The sequence below is a fragment of the Chiloscyllium punctatum genome, chromosome 12 (genome assembly GCF_047496795.1).
Source record: "Chiloscyllium punctatum isolate Juve2018m chromosome 12, sChiPun1.3, whole genome shotgun sequence".
Taxonomy (NCBI): Eukaryota; Metazoa; Chordata; class Chondrichthyes; order Orectolobiformes; family Hemiscylliidae; genus Chiloscyllium; species Chiloscyllium punctatum.
The window spans coordinates 107655814-107680099 of record NC_092750.1 but is presented as its reverse complement, the minus strand read 5'-3'; the positions used below and the strand labels follow the sequence as shown (position 1 = coordinate 107680099).

The window sequence follows — 24286 nt, the reverse complement described above, 5'->3', positions numbered from 1 at the left end:
AGAATATTGGTCCAATCAGTGACACCCTCATCCCATGAATGAATAAATAAAAAATACATATGTCCCTTCCTACCTCTGCAAACCCCTCCAGCTGCAGCAATCCGTACTGGCTTTGTAATACCGTTCAGACCCTGACCCCTCTCTGTAACACTCTCACCACCTCCAGCACCTTCAGCTCTCCCAGTTCCTTTTGTGACATAAAGCCTTGACAATTATTCCCTCTTCCATCTGACCTCCTCCTGCGAGCAGATCCTTTGCAATCCCTTTTAAACTTACTCCTAAAACATTCTCCCACTTCAGGATTTTAAGTACTTTTTGGTGATCCTCCAAGCCCGATAATCTAATATGATCCTTTTTACTTGAGTGAGGGACCGATGGGGATTTCTTGCTGAGGATTTGTCCGTTTCAATGGAATGTCCTTTTGTTGATGTTTTAAATTGCTCCTTCAAAAGTTTTCCACTGTTCATTTGGAGGCACATATTTCAGTCTGTTTAGCCTGTTTACCTTAGTCAGTTCTCCTCTCAAACTCATGTCATTGGCTATTTTTGTTTCTAGTTGTAGCTTGTCCTTTCTGTGATTCACTTTAAAACTTTATATTTCTTTAAACTGCACTTCTTCACAATTTCCATGAGGATCTCTCCAGGTGACATTACTCATTCACTAAGTTTCATCACACAACGGTCGCTCTGAGATAGTTACCTCCCTAGGCAGTTGCACAATTTGTTATTCAAAGAAACACTGGAAAAAAAAATCTCTGAACTCTTCCAATGTCATTGTTGTCAGTGTGACTGTCCCAGATTATGTGAATATTGAAGTTTCCCAAAATTATCACAATGTGTTTGTTAAAAAATTCCAATGAGTTTCTGGTTAATGCAGTGATGAGCAACGGAATGCTGTTCGGTGGCTAAAACTGTTCTGCTGCTTGTGACCTTGGCAAGTAGTAGCCAGGATTTACATTCAGACTGACTCTACTTCATGATCTGAGGCCAAATGCTTTTTCTGTGATGCCTTTTTTACCCATTATTGTTTTTGTTACCCATTTTGCCTGAGTTTCTGCAAGGTTGTGATCCATTGAATAGTTATGTCCAACTTTTGTTCACCCTGTAAACACGTCTCTCTGGTGTCTAAATCTTTTTTATCTCAGTGTCAGGCATCCATCTACCTCATTGATAAGACTTCGTCCATTCAAAAAAAATCATAATTTACTCTTTCCCACAATTTCCTGTCACAAATCTATTCACTGATGTACAGTTTTAGTTATACTCTGTCCCATCGTGTTCCTTTCTGATTGCCTTCAGACACATTCTCATGTTGCTCCCATACTTCACCTTTTCTCTCTGGATTTGGAAAGCTCCTTTCACCTGAACCCTGTCCCTACATCCTCTCTGTCAGTTTAAAGCCCTGTCCCTAAACCTACTGACATGATTGGCCAGGACACTGGTCCCAGCATGGTTCCAGTGGGACCATCCTATTGGATTTTTTCATAAATCAGGTATGGGATGTGGGTGTCTCTGGCAGACCAGCCTTTATTGCCCAGCCCTATCTGCCCATGAGCTGAGTAGCTTGCTCGGCCATTTTGGTGGGCAATTGAGAGGCAAACACTTTGCTGTGGGGATGTCGTGCAGACCACGTGAAGATGATCAGGTCTCGTTGTCGAAAGGGCAAGTGGGCGGCTCGGTGGCTCAGTGATTAGCACTCCTGCCTCACAACAGCAGGGTCCCAGGTTCGATTCCAGCAATGGGCGACTGTGTGGAGTTTGCACATTCTCCCTGTGTCTGCGTGAATTGCCCCCGGATGCTCGGGTTTCCTCCCACAGTCCAAAGACGCGCAGGTCGGCGAATTGGCCATGCTACATTGCCCACAGTGTTAGGTGTATTAGGTCGAGGGTGATGGGTCTGAGTGGGTTACTCTTTGGAGGGATGGTGTGGACTAGTTGGGTCGAAAGGCCTGTTTCCACACTGTAGGGAATCTAATCTCAGGGATTGTGATTTTTGTACATCAGCAATGGTTTCATATTTGTTTATCGATTGTTCATTGCTATTTTTAAAATTATTGATTTTTAAATTCCACCATATCTTATGATGGGATTCAAAACTGTCTCCACTGAACATTAGCTGAGGTTTTGGATAAATGCCCTAACAATAATGTTACTAGGCCATCACTTCACCTGCTCACTGGTTGCTCATCCCTGAGCACTGATACGTGAAGCCAAACCCATTCTTCCAACATGATTGTGTGATCCTGAAGTCTTCCAGCACTCTGGTGATATCACTCAGTCTCTCTCCATGTGGTATCCATCACTGTCTGGGTCTAATTGCTGCCTCTGTCAGTGCCTCCCGCTCTTGCAGCTACTCTACATCCTGAGCTAACAGAATTCTCCACTCCAGAGAGACGCAACAGCACAGGCCAAGGATGGAGTTTGGGATTTTCCAGATATCTGTGGGGCTCATTTCCATTCTCCTTGTGTAACCCTCACTGCATCAGTCTAATTTCCCATTCTGTCTACCGCTATGTCTCCTGTAGGTAGTCAGGAAGTTGCTGACTCAATAGACTTCCCAACTGCTGTGTGTCTCATCCATCACCTCATTGTCTCTCTGGCTGACCAACCATCTTCAAAGGGAAGGGAGATCTGGAGCCTTCAATAACTCCTGCCGTGAGGTATGATCACTCCCAGTGCACAGAGCAGAGAGCAATGAGAGGGCTCCAAACATCGCTAACAAGACATGATATAGATACAGTGCTGGATGGGGAGCACAGTATAGACACACCCCATGCTCAATCACCACGTCTACTTTAACTTATGTTGCACTGAGACAGCATCCGGAGTTCATAGTTATCAATCCAGTCCTGTGCTGTCTGAGTGAGCATCAGTACAACTGAGGGGAGAGTAGGCCTCCGACAAGAGGTTGGGAATGCTGCCTGGGATCTTTCTGTTCTGTGTTCTCCCTCCAACACTGTACTAAGACTCACTACTCTGCAACACTGTATCTGTGGCATGGCTTGTGCACAAGTGTCTTCAGTCATTTTTAACTCCTACAATAGTCCCTGTCCCTGGATCCTCCTCTCTTCCCGATAGTCCCTCCACATATTTGAAATGTACTGCATTCCAGACTACCATACCCATCACTGTAACTTGCTTCAGTGTCTACAACATGCCTTATTTTGTTACACTAATCCTCTTTAGCTGGATACAGAGTGATACAGCACGGAAACAGAACCTGTGGTCCAACTCCTCAATGCTGCCCATTTTACCTAAACTGAATGAGTCTCATTTGCCTGCCTTTGGCCCTTATCTCTTCAAACCTTCTCCTCTCCATGTACCTGCCCAGATGTCTTTTCCATGCTGTACAATTGTTCTTGTTTCTCCCATGTGCCTGAGGCAGTCTGTTCCGTCTCTGCACCATCCTCTGTGGATAATGTTCCCCCTCAGCTCCCTCTTTAAATCCTTGCACTCTCACCTCCCGTTTATACTCTCTAGTTTTGGACTCACCTACCCTTGGTTATTCAACATTCTTAGGGTCACCCCGTGGCCTCCTCTGCCCAAGGGAAATATTTAGGACAATGTTACAAATATCTCCAATGTATGTAACAAAGTGCTGGCCAATGTCGGCAAATGTGTCAAATGTCGCTTTCCCCACCCTGTCCACCTGTGATGCCATTTCCGAGGAACAATGTAACTTGCACTCCCTGGTCTCTCTCTCTCTGTTCAAAAACCCTGGCCAGAGCCCTTCCATTAACTGTGTTCGTCCTCCCTGGTTTGTCTTAACAAAATCCTGAATTAAACTCCATCTTTCCTTCCTTGGTCCACTGGCCCAGTTGGTCAGTATCCCCTTTGATAACCGTATTTACTGCCCACTACACCATTCATTTGATCATCAACAAACTTTCACACAATCACTCCTCTATTTTCAACCAAATCGTTTATGTCGATGATGCACATGAGTGGACCCAGCCCTGATCCTTTCTTCAATAATGGAATCAAACCATATTCTTGTCATAGAGTCATACAGCATGGAAACTGACCCTTCAGTTGATACCCACCATCATCTAAAACTAAACTCTTCCCAGCTGCCTGTTGCTGGCCCGTATCACTCCAACACTTCCCTATTCACCTGTTTATTCAAATATCTTTTAAATGTTGTCATTGTACCCACATCAACCCCTTTCTCAGGATGTTCATTCCACACTCAAACCACCCTCTGTGTAGCAAATTGCCCCATATCTTTTTTTGAACATCTCTCTCCTCTAACCTTAAAAATGTGCCCCCTCCTCTTGAGACTCCCCCATCCTGAGGAAAAGGCAACTACCATTAAATTGATCTATATACCTCATTTTATTTCATAAACCTTTCTAGCATCATGTCTCAACCTCCAGGCTCCAATGAAAAAAGACACAGCTTATCCAGCCATTTTTCCGAACTCAAGCCTTCCATACCCAGCAATCTCCTGGTAAATCTCTTCTGAACCCCCCGCAGCTTATTATTATCCTCCCTGTTAACTGGGCGACCAGAACTGGACAGAGTATTGCAGAACAGGCCTCGGAAATGTCTGTACAATCTCAACATGACGTCCCAAATCCTCCACTCAATGGACTGAGCAATAGTCAGGCATGCCAAGCACTGTTTTATCCATCCTGTGATGCAAACTTCAAGGATTATGTACTTGAACCCAAAGGTCCCTCTGCTCTAAAACATGAACCGAGGCCCTAACATTAATTGTATAAGCTCTACCCTTGTTTGTTTTACAAAATGCATTCCTTCGTATTTATTCAGATTGAATTCCATCTCTAGTTTTTCAGCCCATTCACTCCCTTCATCAAGATCCCTTTGTAATCTCAGAAAACATCCTTCACTGTCCATGATGCCACCCTCCAGCCTGCCAGCCCATCACACGTGGCTGTCAGTAGTACACATACCTTTGCTAGGGGGCTCCACAATTTCTACCCCAGCATCCCACAGTGTCCTGTGATACACTTAATCAGGTTCTGGAAATTGCCATACCTTTGTGTTTTAAAACCTCCAGCACCACCTCTTCTATAACATGCACTCTTTTCAAGTCATAGAGATCTACAGCATAGAAACAGACCCCTTTGGTCCCCAACTCGTCCAGGCTTACCAGAAGATCTAAATAAATCCATTCCCTTTTCCAGCATTTGGCCCACATACGTCTACACCCTTACTATTCAGATGCCCATCCAGATACCTTTTAAATGTTGTAATTGTATCAGTCTCCATTATTTTCTCTCTCAGTTCATTCCATACACCCATCACCATGTGTGTGAAGAAGCTGTCCCTTCAGTCCCTCTGTAAACCATTCACCTCTAACCTTAAACCTATGCCCTCTATTTTTGGACTCCCCAACTTCTGGGAAAAGGCCTTGTATGCTTACCCTATCCATGCCGCTCATGTTCATATCAGGACCTCTGTAAGATCATCCCTCAGTCTCCGATTCTCCAGTGACAGTAACCCCAGCTTATTCAGCAACAACCCGGGCAATATCTTGTTAATTTTTTCTGAGCCCTTTCAAGTTTCACAACATCCTTCCTGTAGCAGAGAGACTGGAATTGCAGAGAACTCCATTTGTGGTCTAATGTTTTACTCTTGTCCCCGAGTTCCCCAGTCTTTGTCCACAGTAATTTCTGAAGTGAAAAAATTGTTTAGGATCTTAGCAAATATCCTGCAGTTCCACACATCGATGGCCTCATTGATCACGAAAGGACACTATTTTGTCCTGAGTTACTTATGCACTCTTAATATACTGATCCAATCACTTTTGGATTCCCCTTTCCTTCTCTGCTGAGGCTATTTCATTTAGCCTTTCTCCATTCCTGTTTTCTACTCAAAGTGTATTCCTAAAGTCCCTGTATATCCTCAGGGATTCCCTTGATCCAGCTGGCTATACCTGACATGTCCCCCCTTTTCCTTGACCAGATCCTCAATAGACAGCCAGTGTTTCCGAATGCTGTCAGCATTGACCTGCACACAAACAGGAAAATGCTGGCGCTGATCACTTAATTTATCTCACTTTCAAAATATTCTCACTTGCCAAACTTCACTTTCCCTGTAAATAATTCCGTTCCCAAATCACATTTTGTAAGTTCCTGGCGAAATCAATCAAGTTTGGTCAGGCTCCATTTTATAACTTGCACTTGTGGACCAGGCCTGTCCTTATCCAAAGCTATTTTCAAACTACAAGAACTGTGGTCACTTTGGCAAAATGCTTTCCCACTCACATCTCAGTCCCTTTCCCTACCTTAATTCCCAAGTGGAGGTCAGGTTTTGCCCCTTTCTCTTTTCAGTCCATTTACATATTGATTGGGAGTTTTCTGGAACACAATTACCAAATTCCTCCCTTGCAAACACTGAACACTGGCAGTCCCAGTCTCGGTTTGGAAAGTTGCAAAACCCCAACCATAACAGCCCTATTATTATGCTTGTTATTTAAGATGTCCCGACATATTTGTTCCTCAGTCTGCCACAGATTTTCGGGGTCAGCAGTCCGATCGTATCAAAGTGATGACCCATTCTTATTTCTCTGTTCCCCGAACACAGTTTCACTGGGTGATCCCACAGGAATATCCTCCCTAAGTACTGCTGTGATGATTCATGCAATCAGAACCCACTACCACACGTCCTCTCTTGCCTCCCCTTCCTGTAGCATCTCTACCTTGAAACAATGAGCTGCCAGTCCTGCCCCTGCCTCAGCTGCGTTTCTGTAATAACTATAATATCCCAGTCCCATGTTCCAATCCATGCCCTGAGTTCATCTTCCTTAGCTGTCTGGCCCCTTGCATTGAAATAAATGCAGTTTACTCATCAGTTTTCCCCCATTCCCTGCTATGTTCTTGCCTGCCTTGTCTGCTGAAATTGCTGTCTTTAACTCGTATACCAGCCTCAATCTTCTTTCTGGCCTTACGTTTATTTAAGGTCCAACACCCTGCCAGACCAGGTTATATCCTCTCAAGCATCTCTCGCAATTCACCCCACCAGGATATGGGTCCCTCTCCCACTCCCAGTTGAGGTGCCTTTCCCACCCTGTCTCCCTGTGCTGACACCTTCAGGGATCTATGGACTTGTCCACCAAGGTCCCTGTATTCCTCAGTTCTCCGCAAGGACCTACCGTTTATTATGTCTGTACTTCTCTTATCGTACCTCCCACAGAGTATTACCTCACTTCGATCAGAACTAAACTCTGCTTAGATTATCATCCGATCGACATCGGACTGCAGACGGAGACCACCCTCCTCACTGTGAACAACACCCTCCCCTTTCATGTCATCTGCAAACCGACTAATGATACCTTTTGCTTTCACATCCGAGTTATTAATGTTCAATGGTTCCTGCACAGTTCCCTGTGGTACACCCGGTGGTGAAAATATTCGATCCACCAATTTTGCATCCAATTTGCCAACTTGCCTTAGAACCCAGTCCTTTTGGACCAGCCTTCCGTGTTGGATCTTGTTTAAGGACTTATTCAAGTCCATGTAAACCACATCATCTGCACTGCCTCATCAATATACTTAAGCACCATTTCAAAAAAACTGAACTGAATTCCTCAGACAGTATCTTCCTCTGCCAAATGCGTGATGACTAAACCGAGTTGATCATTCAGTCACGATGACCCTCCATATCTCTGTTTGTTCTTCCAGTCGATACAAACCTCTTTATCTCTGTAATCTGCTCAGCTCCCTAAAACAGTCCCTGTCTGTGTAATCCAGCCCTGTCCTACAAACATCCTTATCCCTGTAAACTTCTCTATCCCTCCCAATATTCCCAACTCCATGAACCTGTCAGCCCTACAGTGCTCCACATTTCTGTAACATCCTGTGGGTCTATGGTCCTCCCTCCCTGTGAAACCACCTCCAGTCCCCACATCCCTCCCAATCTGGGTCCTCTGCTCCAGATCAGACCATTGCTGTCTCTGTAAACACCTGCACTCCTGACAACTCTTCCCATTTGTGTAACCTCCTTCAGACCCCATACTCTCAAGCTTCCTGCATCGCAACCAAAACCACATGTTTATGTAATATCCACTAGTGCTTAAACCTCCCCGACTCAGTAACCACTTGCAGTCCGAACAAAGCACCTAAACTGTGAAACCTCTCATTTCCCTACAATCCTCCCTCCGTCCTCAAATGCCTTCATCACCATGAAACCTCACAATTACTGAAGCCTCCTTTTGGCATTGAAACCCTCCTAATGTCTGCAAAATCCTCCTGTCCTGATATCCCTCCCTGACGCTGTAATCCCCACCACCCTCCAGTGCCCTTCTGGGGAACAAGGCAGAGTAGAGAAGATTTGTAGCGTCTGGACCATATTACAGTGGTAGAATTCTGGAAATTACAGATTTGGTCTAATGTATGTGGTGTGCAGATTATTGGCGAGGACTCTAAAGAAAGGATTTATGACTACTTGGAAAGCCATAGTTAAATTAGAGACAGCATGAGTTTGTGAGGGGCAGGTCATGCCTCACAAACCTTATTGAATTCTTTGAGGATATGACAGAATATTTTGATAGCTCATTCAGAAAAGAAGGAAAATTGGGATACAGGGAAATTTGTCTGTCTGGATACAGGATTGGATGGCCCAGAGAAGACAGAGGGTAGCAGCTGATGGACAATATTGAGCCTGGAGCTCAGTGACCAGTGGGGTTCTGTAACAATCAGCTCTGGGACTCTGCTCTCTGTGATTTTTATAAATGAGTTGGATGTGGATGTTGGAGAGTGGGTTAGTAAGTTTGCCAATAACATGAAGGTTGGTGGAGTGGTGGGGAATGTGGAGGGCTGTTGTCGGTTGCAATGGGACATTGACAGGACACAGAGCTGGGCTGGAAGTGGCAGATGGAGTCCAATCTGGGAAAGTGTGAAGTGATTCATTCTGGAAGGTTGAACCAGAATATAGAATACCGGGTGAAAGGCAAAATACTTGGCATTGTGGAGGAACAGAGAGATCATGGCGTCCATGTCCATAGGTCCCTCAAAGTTGCCACGTACATTGATAGGGTTGATTAAAAAGGCATATGTTGTGTGGGCTTTTCTTAGCAAGGGGATCGATTTCAAGAGTCGTGAGGTTTTCCTGCATCTTTCTAGCGACCTGGTGAGACCACACTTGGAATATTGTGTTCAGTTCTCATCCCATCTTTACAGGAAGGATGTGCAAGTTTTAGAGAGCGTACACAGGAGATTTACTGGGATGCTGCCTGGAATGGAGGACAGTTCTTATGAAGAAAATTTGAGGGAGCTAAGGCTTTTCTCATTGGAGTGAAGAAGGGGGTGGGGTGACTTGGTAGAGGTGAACAAGATGATGAGAGGCACAGAGAGAGTGAATAGTCAGAGACTTTTTCTCCTATGGCATAAATGGCTGTTACATGGCGGCATAATTTTAAGGTCATTGGAGGATGGATAAAAGGATAGAGATGGCAGGTGGTCGGATGGACTGCCAATGGTGGTAGTAAAATTAGACACATTCGGGACATCTAATAGACTCTTGGACAGATACATGGATAGAGTAATATGAAGGGTATGTAGGCTAGTTTGATTTTACAGTCGGATAAAATGTTAGCAGAGCAGCATGGCCGAAGGGTCTTGGGCTGAACTGTTCTGTGTTGTGTGTTCTGTCTGGTATACTGGGTAATAAGCTCAGATCAGTGTAAAAGGATATGGCATTCAGGAGGAGCTAATGAACTGGATACAAAAATTTGCTTGATGGTTGTAGACAGAGGGTGATGGGAGACATGTTGTTTTTCTGACAGGAGGCATGTGACCAGCGGTGGAGTGGCTCCCCTGTTGTTTGTCATTTGGATAAATGGTTTGGATGGAAATATTGGTTTCCTGGTAAGTAATTATTTTGCGTGACACTGAAATTGGTGGGAAAGTGGACAGTGGAGAAGGTTATCTATGATACAACAGGATGAACAGTACTGCTGGGATAGTGGGCTGAAGAATAGCAGATGGAATTCAATTAGATAAAGGTGAGGTGTTCTATTTTGGTGAAACAAACCAGGGTGGGACCTGTATAGTTAATGTTCGGGCCCTGGGTAGTGTTGTCTGTCAGTGACCCAGGGATGCAGGTAGACAGTTCTTTGAATGTGGTGTCCCAGGTAGACAGGCTGGTGAAGCAGGCGTTTGGGACGGTTACCTTCATTGGGGAGAGCATTAAGAGTAAGAGTTGGGATGTCATGTTGTATCTGTATAAGACATTGGTGGGACCATCATTAAAACATTGTTGATCAGTCGGAAGAACTCCTCTGGTTCACTTACGTCCTTTAGAGAAGACCATCTGACATTCTAACCTGGTCTGGCCTGCACGTGACACCAGACCCACAGCAATATGGCTGACTCTGAGCTACCCTCTGGGTAATTAGCAGTTGGGTCAAAGAATGTTAGTCCAGTTAGTGACAACCACATCCCAGGAATGAATAAATAAAAATCCATATGTCCCTCCCTACCTCTGCAAACCCCTCCAGCTACAGCAATCTGTCCTGGATTTGTAACACCGTTCAGACCCTGACCACTCTCTGTAACACTCTCACCACCTCCAGCACCTTCACCTCTCCCTGTTCCTATCGTGTCAATAAACCCTGACCATGGTTCCCCTTCCCACTGCCCTCCTCCTGCTAGTATACCCTTTGCAATCTATTTAAAATTTACTCCTAAAACACTCTCTCACTTCAGGATTTTACGTACTTTTTGGTGATCCTCTCAGCCTCATAATCTAGTATGATCCCTTTTGTCCTGTGTGCGGGACCGGTGGGGATTTCTTGCTGAGGTTTATACTGTTTCAATGGAATGTCCTTCTGTTGAGTGTTTTACACTGTTCCTTCAAATGTTTTCTGCTGTCGATTTACAGACACATGTCTCAGTCTGTTTAGCCTGTTTACCTTGGTCAATTCTCCTCTCACACACATGTAATTGGCTTTTTTGTTTCTAGTTGTAACTTGTCCTCTGTGAATCCCTTTAAAACTTTATATTTCTTTAAACTGCACTTTATCACAATTTCCTGAAGGATCTCTGCAGGTGACATGACTCATTCACTAAGTTTCATTACACGGTCGCTCTGCGATGGTTATGTCCCTGAACAGTTGCACAATTCGTTTTTCAAAGAAACACTGAAAGAAAATATAACCGAAGTCCTATTCCAATATCAATGTTGACCGTGTGTTGTCCCAGATTATACGAATATTGAAGTTTTCCAAAATTATCACAATGCCTTTTTTAAAAAATTCCAACGAGTCCCTGTGTAATGCAATGATGACCAATGGTATACTGTTCAGTGGCTAAAACTGTTCTGCTGCTTGTGTCCTTGGCAAGTAGTAATTTACATTCAGACTGACTCTACTTCATGATCTGCAGCCAAATGCTTTCTCTGTAATGCCTTTGGTATCCATTATTTTTAGTGTTACCCAATTTTTCCTGAGTTTCCGCAAGATTGTGAACCATTGAATATTTTTGTTCACCCTATATCCATGTCTCCCTGGTGTCTAAATCTTTTATCTCTGTGTCACAAATCCATCTACCTTATTACAGTGACGTTGTCCATTTAAAAAAAAATAACTTACTCTTTCCCACAATTTTCTGTCACAAATCTATTCGCTGATGTACAATTTTAGTTAAACTCTGTCCCATCCTGTTCCTTTCTGATTGCCTTCAGCCACATTCCCATGCTGTTCCATTGTTTCGCCTTTTCTCTTAGGATTTGGAAAGCTCCTTTCACCTGAACCATGTCCCAGCATCCTCTCTGTCAGTTTAAAGCCCTGTCCATAAACCTACTGACATGATTGGCCAGGACACTGCTCCCAGCACGGTTCCAGTGGGACCATCCAAATGGGTTATTTATTAAATCAGGTATGGGATGTGGGTGTCTCTGGCTGACCAGCCTTTCTTGCCCAGTCCTAGCTGCCCTTGAACTGAGTAACTTGCTTGGCCTTTGAAGAGGGTAATTGGGAGGCAAATACTTTGCTGTGGCCAAGTCGTGCAGAAAACGTGATGGTAGACAGATGTCCTTTTCTGAATGACATAGCAGCCTGGGATACATTTCCCTGGGCACTGGGGATTTCTCCACCTTTATGCCTGTGAAAACATTTAATACCTCCTCCTTATTGATCTTAACATATTCTGGAACCTCAGCATCCCAACTGAAATCCCCGGCGACAGTGTCTTTCACCTGTGTGAACACAGATGGGAAGTATTCATTGAAGACCTCACCTGCTTCCTCTGGCTCCATGCACAGATTGTCCCTTTGCTTTCTCACAGGCCTCCCTCTTTCGTTGGGAATCCTTTTACTCTCACGATGCTGATAAAATACTTGTGGCTTTTCCGCAATCGTATCTGCCAAATATATTTCATGACCATTGTTTGTCCCTCATTTTCCACAATCTGCTTGCACTCTTTATACTTGTGAAGGGCTTCACCTGATTTTATTGCACTGTATTTCCTTTATCAAACTCACGACATCACTTGATTAGTATTCCCTGGACTTGCTGCCTTTACTATTCACTCTTCAAGGAGCACACTGCCCCTGCGTTCTCAATGCATCACTTTAAAATACTCCACTTTCCTAACATGGACCCAACTGCAGGGAGTTCCTCCCAGTCTATGTTTGCCAGATCCTCTGTAATGATCGTGATACTGATAGGAGGCACAGTTGTGAGGGGGACAGACAGGAGACTGTGTGACTCCAGAAGAGACCCCAGAATGGTGTGCTGCCTCCCAGGTACCAGGGTCAAGGATGTCTCTGAGTCGTTATTGAACATTATGAAAGGGGAGGGTGAACATCCAGAGGTCATTGTGAACATTGGTCCACATGACAGAGGTAGACAGATGGATGGGGTCCTGTGAAATGAGTACAGGGAGTCAGGTGGGAAGTTAAAAAAGCAGGATATTGACCTTAATGATCTCCAGATTACTCCCAGTGCCAAGTGCCAGTGAGGATAGAAATAGAAAGGTAGGATGGATGGATGTGTGGCTGAGGAGCTGGTAAATTGGGCAAGGTTTTCAGTTCTTGGGTCATTGGGATCTCTTCTGGGGTAGAGGGGACCGGTACAAAGGGGATAGTTTGCACTTGAAGCAAAGGGGCACAAGTATCCCAGGGAGGAGATTAGCTAGTGTTACCCAGGTGGATTTAAACTAGTTTGGCAGGGAGTTGAGACTCTGAGTGAGAGAGGGACCATCGAAAAGTCAGGGGAAATACATCAGCCATCAAGAGCAAGTTACCTATTCAGGATATCCAGGGGCACAGTCGAGGGACGGAAAGATATCTGGTTTAAAGGGCATTTATTTCAACACACGAGGCCTGACTGGTAAGGCAGACGAGCTCAGAGCATGGATTAGCTCTGGGGACTGGGATATTGTAGCCATAGCCGAAACATGGCTGAGAGAAGGGCAGGACTGGCAGCTCAGTGTTCCAGGATACAGAAACTACAGGCGTGACTGAAGGACAAGTAAGTGAGGAGGGGGAGTTGTCCTTTTGATTCGGAAGGAAATAACAACTGTTCATCAAGACAATTCTGATAAGCAGTCATCAAATGAGGCCATAAATTGAATAGTTAGAAACAAAGAGGGGATGGTCAGTCTGCTGGGATCGTGTTCTAGACCCTCAAATAGCCAGCGGGTCCGAGAGGAGCAAATGTGTCGTGAGTTTGCAGGTACCTATACAAATAATAGAGTAGTATTGGATGGAGATTTTAACTTCCCCTGGATTGACTGGGTCACCCAGAGTGTAAAAGGCCCGCACTGGGTGGAATTTGTAAATGTGTTCAAGAAAGTTTCCTCAATCAAGACGTAGAGGGCTCTATGGTACTCAGGCGGGTGCAACACTGGACCCCTCCTCAGAAAACCAGGTCAGGCAAGTGACTGAAGTACCAGTCGGAGAGCACATTGCGTCCAGTCACCACAACTGTCTTTGTTTTAACATAGTTGTGGGAAAAGATCAGGCAGGTTGACAGATTTAGGTCTTAAACTGGAACTGGGCCAATATTGGGGCCATTCAGCAGGATCGAGCAGGGGTTGATTGGGTGAAGGTAAAACTCACACAACACTAGGGTATATTCCAGATGGTTTACAGAGGAACCTCGATTATCTGAACGAGATGGGCGGGCACTATTTCGTTTGGTTAATTGATTATTCAGTTAATCGATTCAATACCTTTCCTCTGGGGCTCGGAGTTTTCAGTCCAGTCTGCTCCCTGTTCAGGTGACTAGGCAGCAGCAAGCCATGAGTGAGCCCCCACACCCTGACAGACCCCCAAAACACACCCCGCTCACCTCCAAACCCATCCAACACCGCCCCCACCCGACTCTCAACGTCACCGACCCAACAGCAAATCCTGCCCCCAAAACCATCTGATCCCACCCTCCACCCGCCACCTGCTCCCACCTCCCAGACACATCCTACATCACCCTCAGCCCGTCCCCAAATCCGTTCAACACCGCCCCACCGCCCATCACATCCATCGTCCAATCCATGTCCACGCCCATGCCCCCGTAAGTGTTACCTCGGTAAGTGGATAGTGAAGAAGGTGTTTGGTATGCTTTCCTTTATTGGTTAGAGCATTGATTATAGGAGTTTGGAGGTCATGTTGCAGCTGTACAGCACACTGGTTTGGGCACTTTTGGAATATTTCAAGCAGTTCTGATCTTTTTCCTATTGGAACGATGTTGTGAAACTTGAAAGTGTTTAGAAAAGCTTTACAAGGATGTTGCCAGGATTGGAGGATTTGAGATATCGGGAGAGGCTGAAACGACTGAGACTGTTTTCTCTGGAGCGTCAGAGGCTAAGGGGTCACATTCCTGAGGTTTATAAAATCATGAAGGGCATGGATAGGATAAACAGACAAGGTCTTTTCCCTGGGGAAGTGGAGACCAGAAATGGAGGGCGTAGGTTTAGGGTGAGAGATGAAAGATTTAAAAGGGACCTAAGCGGCAACCTTTTCACGCAGAGTGTGGTTATGTAGGGAATGTACTGCCAGAGGAAGTGGTGGAGTCTGGTACAATTCCAGCATTCAAAAGGCATCTGAATTGGTATATGAACAAAAAGGGTTTATTGGGATATGGGCCAAGTGCTGGCAGATGGGACGAGATTAGGAAAGGATATCTGGTCGGCGTGGCCGAGTTGGACCGAAGGGTCCGTTTATGTGCTGTACGTCTCTAGGTCTCTCTGGCTCTAAATGTTTTCCACTGTTCATTTACAGCCTGACATTTCAGTCTGTTTCCCCTGTTTACCTTGGTCAGTTCTCTCTCAATATCATATAATGGACTTTGTTACTGATGCTCGGGTGTGATTTATGGTCACTTTAAAATGTCATAATCTCTTTGAATTCCGGTATAATTTCTTGGAGGATCTCGGTGTGATATTACTCATTCACTCAGCTTCATCACCCAATGGTCGATCTGAGATAGTTACATCCCTAGCTATTTGCACAATATGTTATTCAAAGAAACACTGACAAAAACATTCAAGGAGGATCTCGGATAATATCACTCTTGCCAATGTGTCTGTCCCTGATTATACAAAGACTTAAGTCTTCAAAAATTATCACACCACCTTTGATACAATTTCTAATGAATTCCTGTTTAATGCAGGGATGAGCAATGAAATACTGCAAGGCAGCATCTCCGAGACACCCGCATCAATCAACCAAACCGCCCCGTGGCCCAACCTTTCAACTCCCCCTCCCACTCTGCCGAGGACATGGAGGTCCTGGGCCTCCTTCACCGCCGCTCCCTCACCACCAGACGCCTGGAAGAAGAACGCCTCATCTTCCGCCTCGGAACACTTTAACCCCAGGACATCAATGTGGACTTCAACAGCTTCCTCATTTTCCGTTTCCCCACCTCATCCTAGTTTCAAACTTCCAGCTCAACACTGTCCCCTTGACTTGTCCGGACTTGTCCGACCTGCCTAGCTCCTTTTCCACCTATCCACTCCACCCTCTCCTCCCTGACCTTCATCCCCTCCCCCACTCACCCATTGTGCTCTATGCTACTCTCTCCCCACCCCTACCCTCCTCTAGCTTATCTCTCCACGCGTCAGGCTCACTGCCTTTATTCCTGATGAAGGGCTTTTGCCCGAAACGTCGATTTCTCTGCTCATTGGATGCTGCCTGAATTGCTGTGCTCTTCCAGCACCACTAATCCAGAATTTGGTTTCCAGCATCTGCAGTCATTGTTTTTACCAGCATAAAAACTGTTCTCCTGCTTGTGTTGTTGACACATAGCACCCAGAATTTGCATTCAGGCTGATTCAGCTGCATAATCTGAAGCCAAATGCTTTCTCTGTAATGCCTTTGTTATCCATTAGTGTCAGGGTTCCCATCTTGCTTTTCCATTCTCCAGAGATCCTGTAAGGTGGTTTACTGTTGAATACTTATGTTCCACCTTTTATTCACCCTGTAATCACGTCTGTCTGGTGACTAAGTCTCATTTATCTCTGTGTCCCAAGTCTATTACCTTATTGTAGATACTTTGTCCATTCCAAATCAAAACAACATTATAATTTCCTCTTCCCCACAATGTCCTGTCACAAACCAATTCATTGATGTACAGTTTTAGTTAAACTCTGTCCCTTCCTGTTCCTTTCTGCTTGTCTTCAGCCACATTCCCATACTGTTCTGAGGCTTCACCTTTTCTCTCTGGATTTGGAAAGCTCCTTTCACCTGAACCCTGTCCCTGCATCCTCTCTGTCAGTTTAAAGCCCTGTCCATAAACCTACCGTCATGATTGGCCAGGACACTGCTCCCAGCAGTGTTGATTTTAAATCACTCATGGGATGTTGCTGTCTCTGGCTGGTCAGCATCGCATGCCCACCCTGACCAGCCTTAGAGCTGAGTGACTTGCCAGATCATGACAGTGGGCATTTGAGCGTCAATCCCATTGCCCTGGGTCTGGATTCATGTGTAGGCCAGACTGGCAGCCGAAAACAGATTTGCTTACTGAAAGGGTATTATTAAGCGGTTCGATGTGTATCCCTGACTCTGGCATTAAATTCTGGATGAACGGTCTAGTGAGAGTACTACGAGGCCATTGCCTGGTCCACTGATAGCTCCCTCATCCCTGAGTACTGATCCCAGTTCACCTTCTTCCTGACCGTGATTTGATCCTGATACCTTCCTGCTCTCTGGTGATATCACACAGTCTCTCTCCATGTGGTATCTGTCACTGTGAGGGTCTAATTGATGCCGGTGACTGCACCTTTTGCAGCTACTCCAAATCCTGAGCCAACAGAATTCTCCACTCCAGGGAGATGAGGCAACACAGACCAGGGATGGAGACTGGGATTTTCCAGATCTCAGTGGGACTTGGTGCCATTCTCCATGTGTAACCCTCACTGCATCAGTTTAATTTCCCATTCTGTCTGTTTCTCTATCTCCTGTAGATACTCAGGATGCTCTTGACTCAATAGAATTCCCAATTCCTGTCTCGTCCATCACCACACTGAAGACAGTTGGTCAGCCCGAGAGATGGAGAGTGAGATCTGGAGCCTGCAGTAAATCCTGCAGTGAGGTAAGATCACTCACAGTGAACAGAGCAGAGTGTATTTAAGGGATTGAACTTTGGTCTGGAAGACGTGACACAGATACAGTGTTGAAGGCTAAACACAGAGCATGATGGTCCCAGGCTCAAACCCCACCTCTTGTTAATTTTCATCTCTGCTGTACTGAGCCTTCCTATGTCAATACAGTAAGTTGACCGTTATCAATTCAGGCCTATGCTGTCTTAGTGAGGATCAGTACAACAGAGGGGAAAGCAGGCCTCCCTCAAGGAGATGGTATTGAAACCTGGGATCTCTCTGTTCTATATTCTCCCTCTCACACTCTCTCTTCTCATGTGATAGAGTCAGACAGCAAGGAAACATGCCTTTCGGTCTAACTTGTATGTGCCAATGTCTTGAATGCTTGTAATTCCCAGAAATTTTCCTATTTCTGTAACCTCCACCCCTCCCAAATTCCCGCTGTATATTTGAAATCTCCTCCAATGCTGACAACTCTCCCTGTATGTAAATTGCTCCAATGTCAATAACATGCCCAATCTCAATGATCTCATCCTGCGCTCAGTGCAATAATTCCCATTTCTGTAGTTTTTCACAATACTTCCAGTAACGCCGTCTCTGTAAAATCCTCCAGCCTGGAGCAAAATACCCACCTGTGTACTTTCCTCAAGCCCCAAGAAAACATGATATCACTGTAACCTTCTGCAGGTCCGATCACACTCCTGTCTCCTGGCCTATAGCACCACATGACCACAGTAACCTTCTCCCAACCCTACCGACCTCCTTACCGATATGAACACCTCCAGACCCTATTCAAGCCACAGCAGCACTCCACATCTCTGTTTGCTCGTCCACTCCCTACAGTCCTCCCAGCACCTCAAACACTCTCTCTCTTTGTGTAATTCTGCAATTTAGGCAGCACGGTGGCTCAGTGGTGAGCGATGGTGCCTCACACTGCCAGGGACCCAGGTTTGATTCCAGCGTTAGGTGACTGTCTGTCTATGTAGAGTTTTCACCTTCTCCCTGTGTCTGCGTGGGTTTCCTCCGCGTGCTCCAGTTTCCTCCCACAGTCCAAAGATGTGCAGGTCAGGTGAATCGGCCATGCTAAATTGTCCATAGTGTTAGGTGCATTGTCGGAGAGAAGTGGGTCTGGGTGGGTTACTCTTTGGTGAGTTGGTGTGGACTTGTTAGGCCGAAGTACCTGTTCTCATGCTGTAGGGAATCTAATCCAAACTCTCCCTCTGCATTCCATATTACTGCCCCAAATATATCCATCTATCCATAATCAGCCCCAACCCCTTCAAACCTCCGAGTCTCTGTGAACTCCCACACTCCAACATCCCTCCTTAACTGTGTAACCTTTTCCATTCCTGAAACACTCTGAAAATGTGAACATCCTACAAACCTCACTATCTGCGTAATCCTCCCAGGACACTGTAAAACTACCGATCTGTGAAACCAGCTCCAATGCTTGTGACTCTCCCGATCAGTTTTTATAAGACTTACTATCAATGTAACCTTCTCTCATCGCTATCACCCGCCCTGTCAATGTAAACTCCTTCGGTCCCCCCATCAATCTAATCATCTCCATAACCTTCTCCAGCTCTTACACCCCTATCTGTGTAAACGTTACACTCCCCTACAACCATCCCGAAAGCAAAAACCTCCTCCAGTGTCTGTAATACTCCCTATCTGTGTTTGTGTCTCCAGGATCTATTGCTGTTCCTGTCTCTGTAAGCTCTGACAGATTGTACAGCTTGCCAGTCCATATTCTTTCCAGAATCTCAGCATCTGACATCAACAAAAGTCTTCATTAACTACAGCCTTCCATATCTCTGTTCTTTCCTCAATCCTATACAACTCTCTTATTCTCTGTAAGTAGCACAATTCCATAAAATACCCCATGCCTGCGTAAACTGACCCAATCCAACAGTGAGAAGCCTCCCTGTCCTTTCGATCACCTGTAGTCCCTTCAGATCTCCCTGTATCTTCTCTGACTCCATTGAATACAGCCTATCCCATGTTATAACTCCTCTAACTCATATATTACTCCCCATCTCTGTGATATTCTTCAGTTACTGCAATTCTCATTCTTTATCTCCAGAGCTTCCAATCCCCCTGATCAATGTAAGGTTTTGATCCTCTGCAGCATGTTTATCACCTGGAGCAGCCTCCAACTAATCAACGCATCCTGTTGCTGTAACCTCCTCAAATTCTACAGCTCACTGTCTTTGTAATATCTTCCAGTATCTGCAACCCTCTCGATTTTTGTAACCCACTCCAGAACAGCACTCTACATCTCTGTGTAACTGATGGGAATGCTGTAAACCTGCCTTCAGTCCTCAGTAACTCTCTGAACTTCTGCAGCCCTACAACCCTCAGCATCTCTGGCTCCTCCAATCCCTATGCTTCTCCCTGGCTGTGTGAACTGATCCAGCCCCTTCAAACCTCCCTATCTCACTCACTCCTGCAGCTCCAACCTTTGTCCATGTCACTGTAATTCGAGCACCAACAATCCTCCCAGTCTCTATAAACTCCTGCAGCTCCAACTACAACCCCTACCTGTGTACTCTCCAGTCCCTCCAATCCTCCCTTTCTCTATCAACTCCTGTAGCTCCAATACTACCCCATCTGTCTACTCTCCAGTGCCTTTAACACTCCCTTTCTCGAAAAACTTCTGTAGCTCCAACTACTACTGTGTGCAATCTCAAATCCCTATATTCCTCCCAATCTCTGTAAATCCTTCAGAACTGATAATCCTTGACATCTTTCAGCCAGCCAACCATCTGATCTCTAACCACGAACACTGATCTCAAACCACCGAACTCTGAAACATCCTCCAGTCTCTACAGCCCAGCTTTTCTCTATTGGCTTCTCTGGTAACTGTATTCCCCTTCATCTCCGGTTACAGATCCTTGCTCAGTGAAACAATGTCTCAGTACCAAATCTGTAAGAACACAAGAATCTTTGGTGTATCAATATATTTGTCTCATTTTCTAAATTTTAACGACTGCAAGTTCAACCTTCTTCACCTCTTCTTCTCAATATTCCTCCATTTTGAAGATCAGCCTGGTGAACCTTCTCTGGGCTGCCTCCAATGCAAGGATATTTTCCCTCCAGATAGGGGACCAAACCTGTTCACCGTATTCTCAGTGTGGACCGACTGGAGTCCTCTATATTTATTACAAGCCTTCCCTATTTTTATTCTCCATTCCCTTTGAAATCAATTCCATTTACATTCTCTATGTCCTTCTGTCCCTGTATGCTACCTTTCTGAGATTTATACACCAGGATTCCCAGGTTAGGCCATAGCGTAGCTTTCTGCAGTTGATCTGAAACCAAGAGCTGACAGCAATAATCACGAAAGTACTGGAATGTATGTTAAACGATATGCCAGAAATACTAACTGCACACTTAGAAACCTATGGAATAAGCGCAGTCCGTAAGACCATCATGTAAAGGGGTACAATTAGACCATGCAATCCATCAGGTCTATTCCACTATTCGATTGTGTATGAATTGTTTCTTAACCCCACTCTCTCACTCCCTGTAACCCTTGATCTCCTTATTCATCTAGAACCTGCTTATCTCTGAGTAAGATACACTGAATCACTTCGCATCCACAGTCCCATGAGGCAGTGAGTTCCACAGATCCATCACCCTCTGGCTGAATAAATTCCTCCACATCTCTATTCTAAAGGCTCCTCCTTTACTCTGAAGCTGTGCCCTTGGCCCCTCGTCTCTCCTGCTAGTGGAAACATCTTGCCCACGTCCACTCCATCCAGGCCCCTCAGTATTCTGTAAGTTTGAATGAGATTCTGCCGCCGCCTCTGAAACTTCATCAAGTGCAGACCCAGAGACTTTACCTGCTCCTCCTATGACACGAATGTCATCCCTGAAATCTTTCTTGGAAACCCATTTCTCGTACCCCTTCACATCTTTTGTTTAGACTCTTAATGAATAAAGTGTTGAGTGTAGTCCCAACACTGACCCCTGCGGAGCTCCCCCATCACCAGTTCCCATGGTGAAAAAGACTCCTTTCTTCACACTCTCTGCCTTGTGCCAATCAGACAAATCCTCTATCCATGTTCAACATGTTGTTGTGAAACGGAAATGTCATTTCACACCCACTGCTGGATTTATTTTTCTGTCTGGCTGTAAACAGCAGAGTTTCCCCATTACCTTCCCATCTGTAATTCCCTGGAGAAGGTGGTGGTGAGCTGCCTTCCTGACCCACTGCAGTCCTTTGGGTGTAGGGACAGACACAGTGCTGGGAGGATGGAGCATGGCTTGGAGGGCACCTTGGAAATGCTGGTGTTCCCGTGCACCTGGAGCTCCTGTCCTTCCAGGGTATAGTGGTTCCGGGTTTGTAAAGTGCCGTTGAAAGGGCCTTCCTGAGTGACCTCAGTGCTACTTGTAGATCTTTTATTCCTCCATTCATTCATGCACATGTGCTTTGTTGGCTGGGCCAGCATTTATTATTGATTTGGAGTTGTCCCTGAGAAGGTGGTGGTGAGCTGCCTTCCTGAACCACTGCACCAGCCGATAGAACTGTTGTTATCCGTGTAGCCTCCAGCAGGCACTACAACACTCCTCATGTCTCTAACTGCACACAGACAATGCAGCTCTCCCTTTTATATCTGGCATCCTCCCCGATTTATAACTCTTATAGTTCCTCACACTATCTCACCTCTTCCATTCCCATCTGTGCCTGAGATCTCTAAAATTTCTTTATTCTTGTTTAAATTTCTGATCACCTAAAATCTCTCCCTTTTTAAATTTGTAACCCCTTCAGCTTCTGTAACTCTCCATATAACTGTAATCAATGACAGCACAGGTTCCCTTCCTTAAATCTCGATAATTACAATGGTTGCGTGTGGTAAATCGGAACTTTTCATCCTCCTTATCTATCTCGGGACTTCCAGCCCCCACAATCCCACTATTTGGAATGCTCCCATTTTCTGCAAATCCTCATGTCCTGAGGGTCCTTGAACACCACCAGTGCTCCAAAAGTTTATACTCCCCCCAGTTACTGCAAGTCTTCTAACTCTGTAATATCCAACAGCCTCCAGTACCATACAACACTTGCTGGCTCTCAATTTGTATTTGTTGAAGTCTACACATCTCTGTAAGCAGCACAGAAAAAGTACTTTTGACTCTGCATAGCTCCGTCATGAACAAACTACTATCTCTATTTCCTTCGCCTTCTTCAGTGTCTGCAACTCTCACTGTATCTTCCAATAACCTGCTTTCGACACTGCAGGTCTGCCATGCTCCACAGATAACCTGTTCCAGCCCATATAGCTCACTCAATCACTGTAACACCCTCTGCTCTGTCTAATCCTCCTCTTCCCCACTGTCTTCCAGGCACATCAGCGATTCTGTAAGGCAGCAGTGCGGAATGGGATGTTATAAATCTTAGCTGAGGCTTGAGGCCTACCATTACCTGCGAGTCACAAAGGGAGAGAACCTGAGAGAGTGCAGCACAGAGCGGGAGAACATTAATCAGTAGCGAGGATCGAGGCCGACTAGGACTCGGAGTTGGAGAAGCAGCAGAGCAGGAGGCTCAAAATCAGCACCGAGTCACAGAGGGAGTGACCATGTGAGGGAGCAACTTGGAGCAGGAGCATGAGCCTCACTCACACCTGGGAGTTACAGAGGCAGCAAAGTGGGAGGATATAAATCAGCATTGAGGATCATGGCCTAATTGTGCCTGGGAGTCACAGAGACAGTGACCCTGTGAGGGAGCAGAGTGGAGTGGGAGCTGGAGGATTACACGTCCCTGGGAGTCACAGAGACGGTGACCCTGTGAGGGAGCAGAGTGGAGTGGGAGCTGGAGGATTACATGTACCTGGGAGTCAGAGAGATAACCTTCTGCTGCTGGGACGGGCCTGCACTGAGTTTGGAAGAAGTACAAGAGCCTTCACAGAAAAGGCTGTAAATTCATTGGCAGATAATACACCGTTATTAGCGCCTGTCAGTGAATTGGTAGAAGTTAGCAAATTTGTTTTTTCAACTTCTGAAATAAGGATTGAATTCAGAAATAAGAGGGAGAAGTGAAATTCTGAGCCAATATATTATATATTACCCTCAGTAAGCCACAGTTGTATAAGGGAGTTAACCAGATTGTTATTTTTTCCCTGATGTTAATTTAATTCTAAGTAATTAATTAAGTTACTCTCGACATGTTTCATTTTAAGACATGACAAGACATGTTTGTTCGATGGAAAATCTGTTCTGTTACGTTGGGAAGTCATAGCCCCTGCTCGTGTCCTAGATGAACACTGGGTCATGGAACTCAGATAGTAACTAGAGACTCTATGGGGCATCTGTGATACTGAGAGTTAGGTGGATAGCTCACACAGAGAGCAGATCACCCTGCAGACATGACAGCCAAGAAGAAGAAAGGGAATAGGGGACTAGACTATCCATCTAACTAGTACAGCCTGGACCGTATGTGACTTCACTTTCTCAATCAGCGTACCGTGGGGAACCCTATCAAACGCCTTACTAAAGTCCATGTATATGACATCTAATGACCATCACTCAACAAGAAACTTTGTCACTTCCTCAAAGAATTCTGTTAAGTTGGCAAGACATGACATTCCCTGCTCAAAACTATGTTGCCCATCACTGATGAGCACATTTTCTTCCAACTGGGAATACATCCTATCCCTCAGTATTTCTCCAGCAGCTTCCATACCACTAACGTCAGGGTCGCCATTCTTAAACAAGGGAACACCATTAGCAATTTCCCAGTACTACGGGATTTCACCCGTGTTCAAAGATGCTGCAAAGATATCTG

The 24286-nt window shown here is 45.3% G+C and overlaps 1 long non-coding RNA gene across 1 annotated transcript; it reads left to right on the top strand.

Annotated features, from left to right (window-relative positions):
- Positions 1–2522: 2522 nt before the first annotated feature.
- LOC140483507 (uncharacterized) lies at positions 2523–22908 on the top strand. Its single transcript, XR_011961999.1, has 3 exons — positions 2523–2658; positions 17368–17495; positions 22849–22908. It is a non-coding gene; the product is annotated as an uncharacterized lncRNA (long non-coding RNA).
- The last annotated feature ends 1378 nt before the right edge of the window (positions 22909–24286 follow it).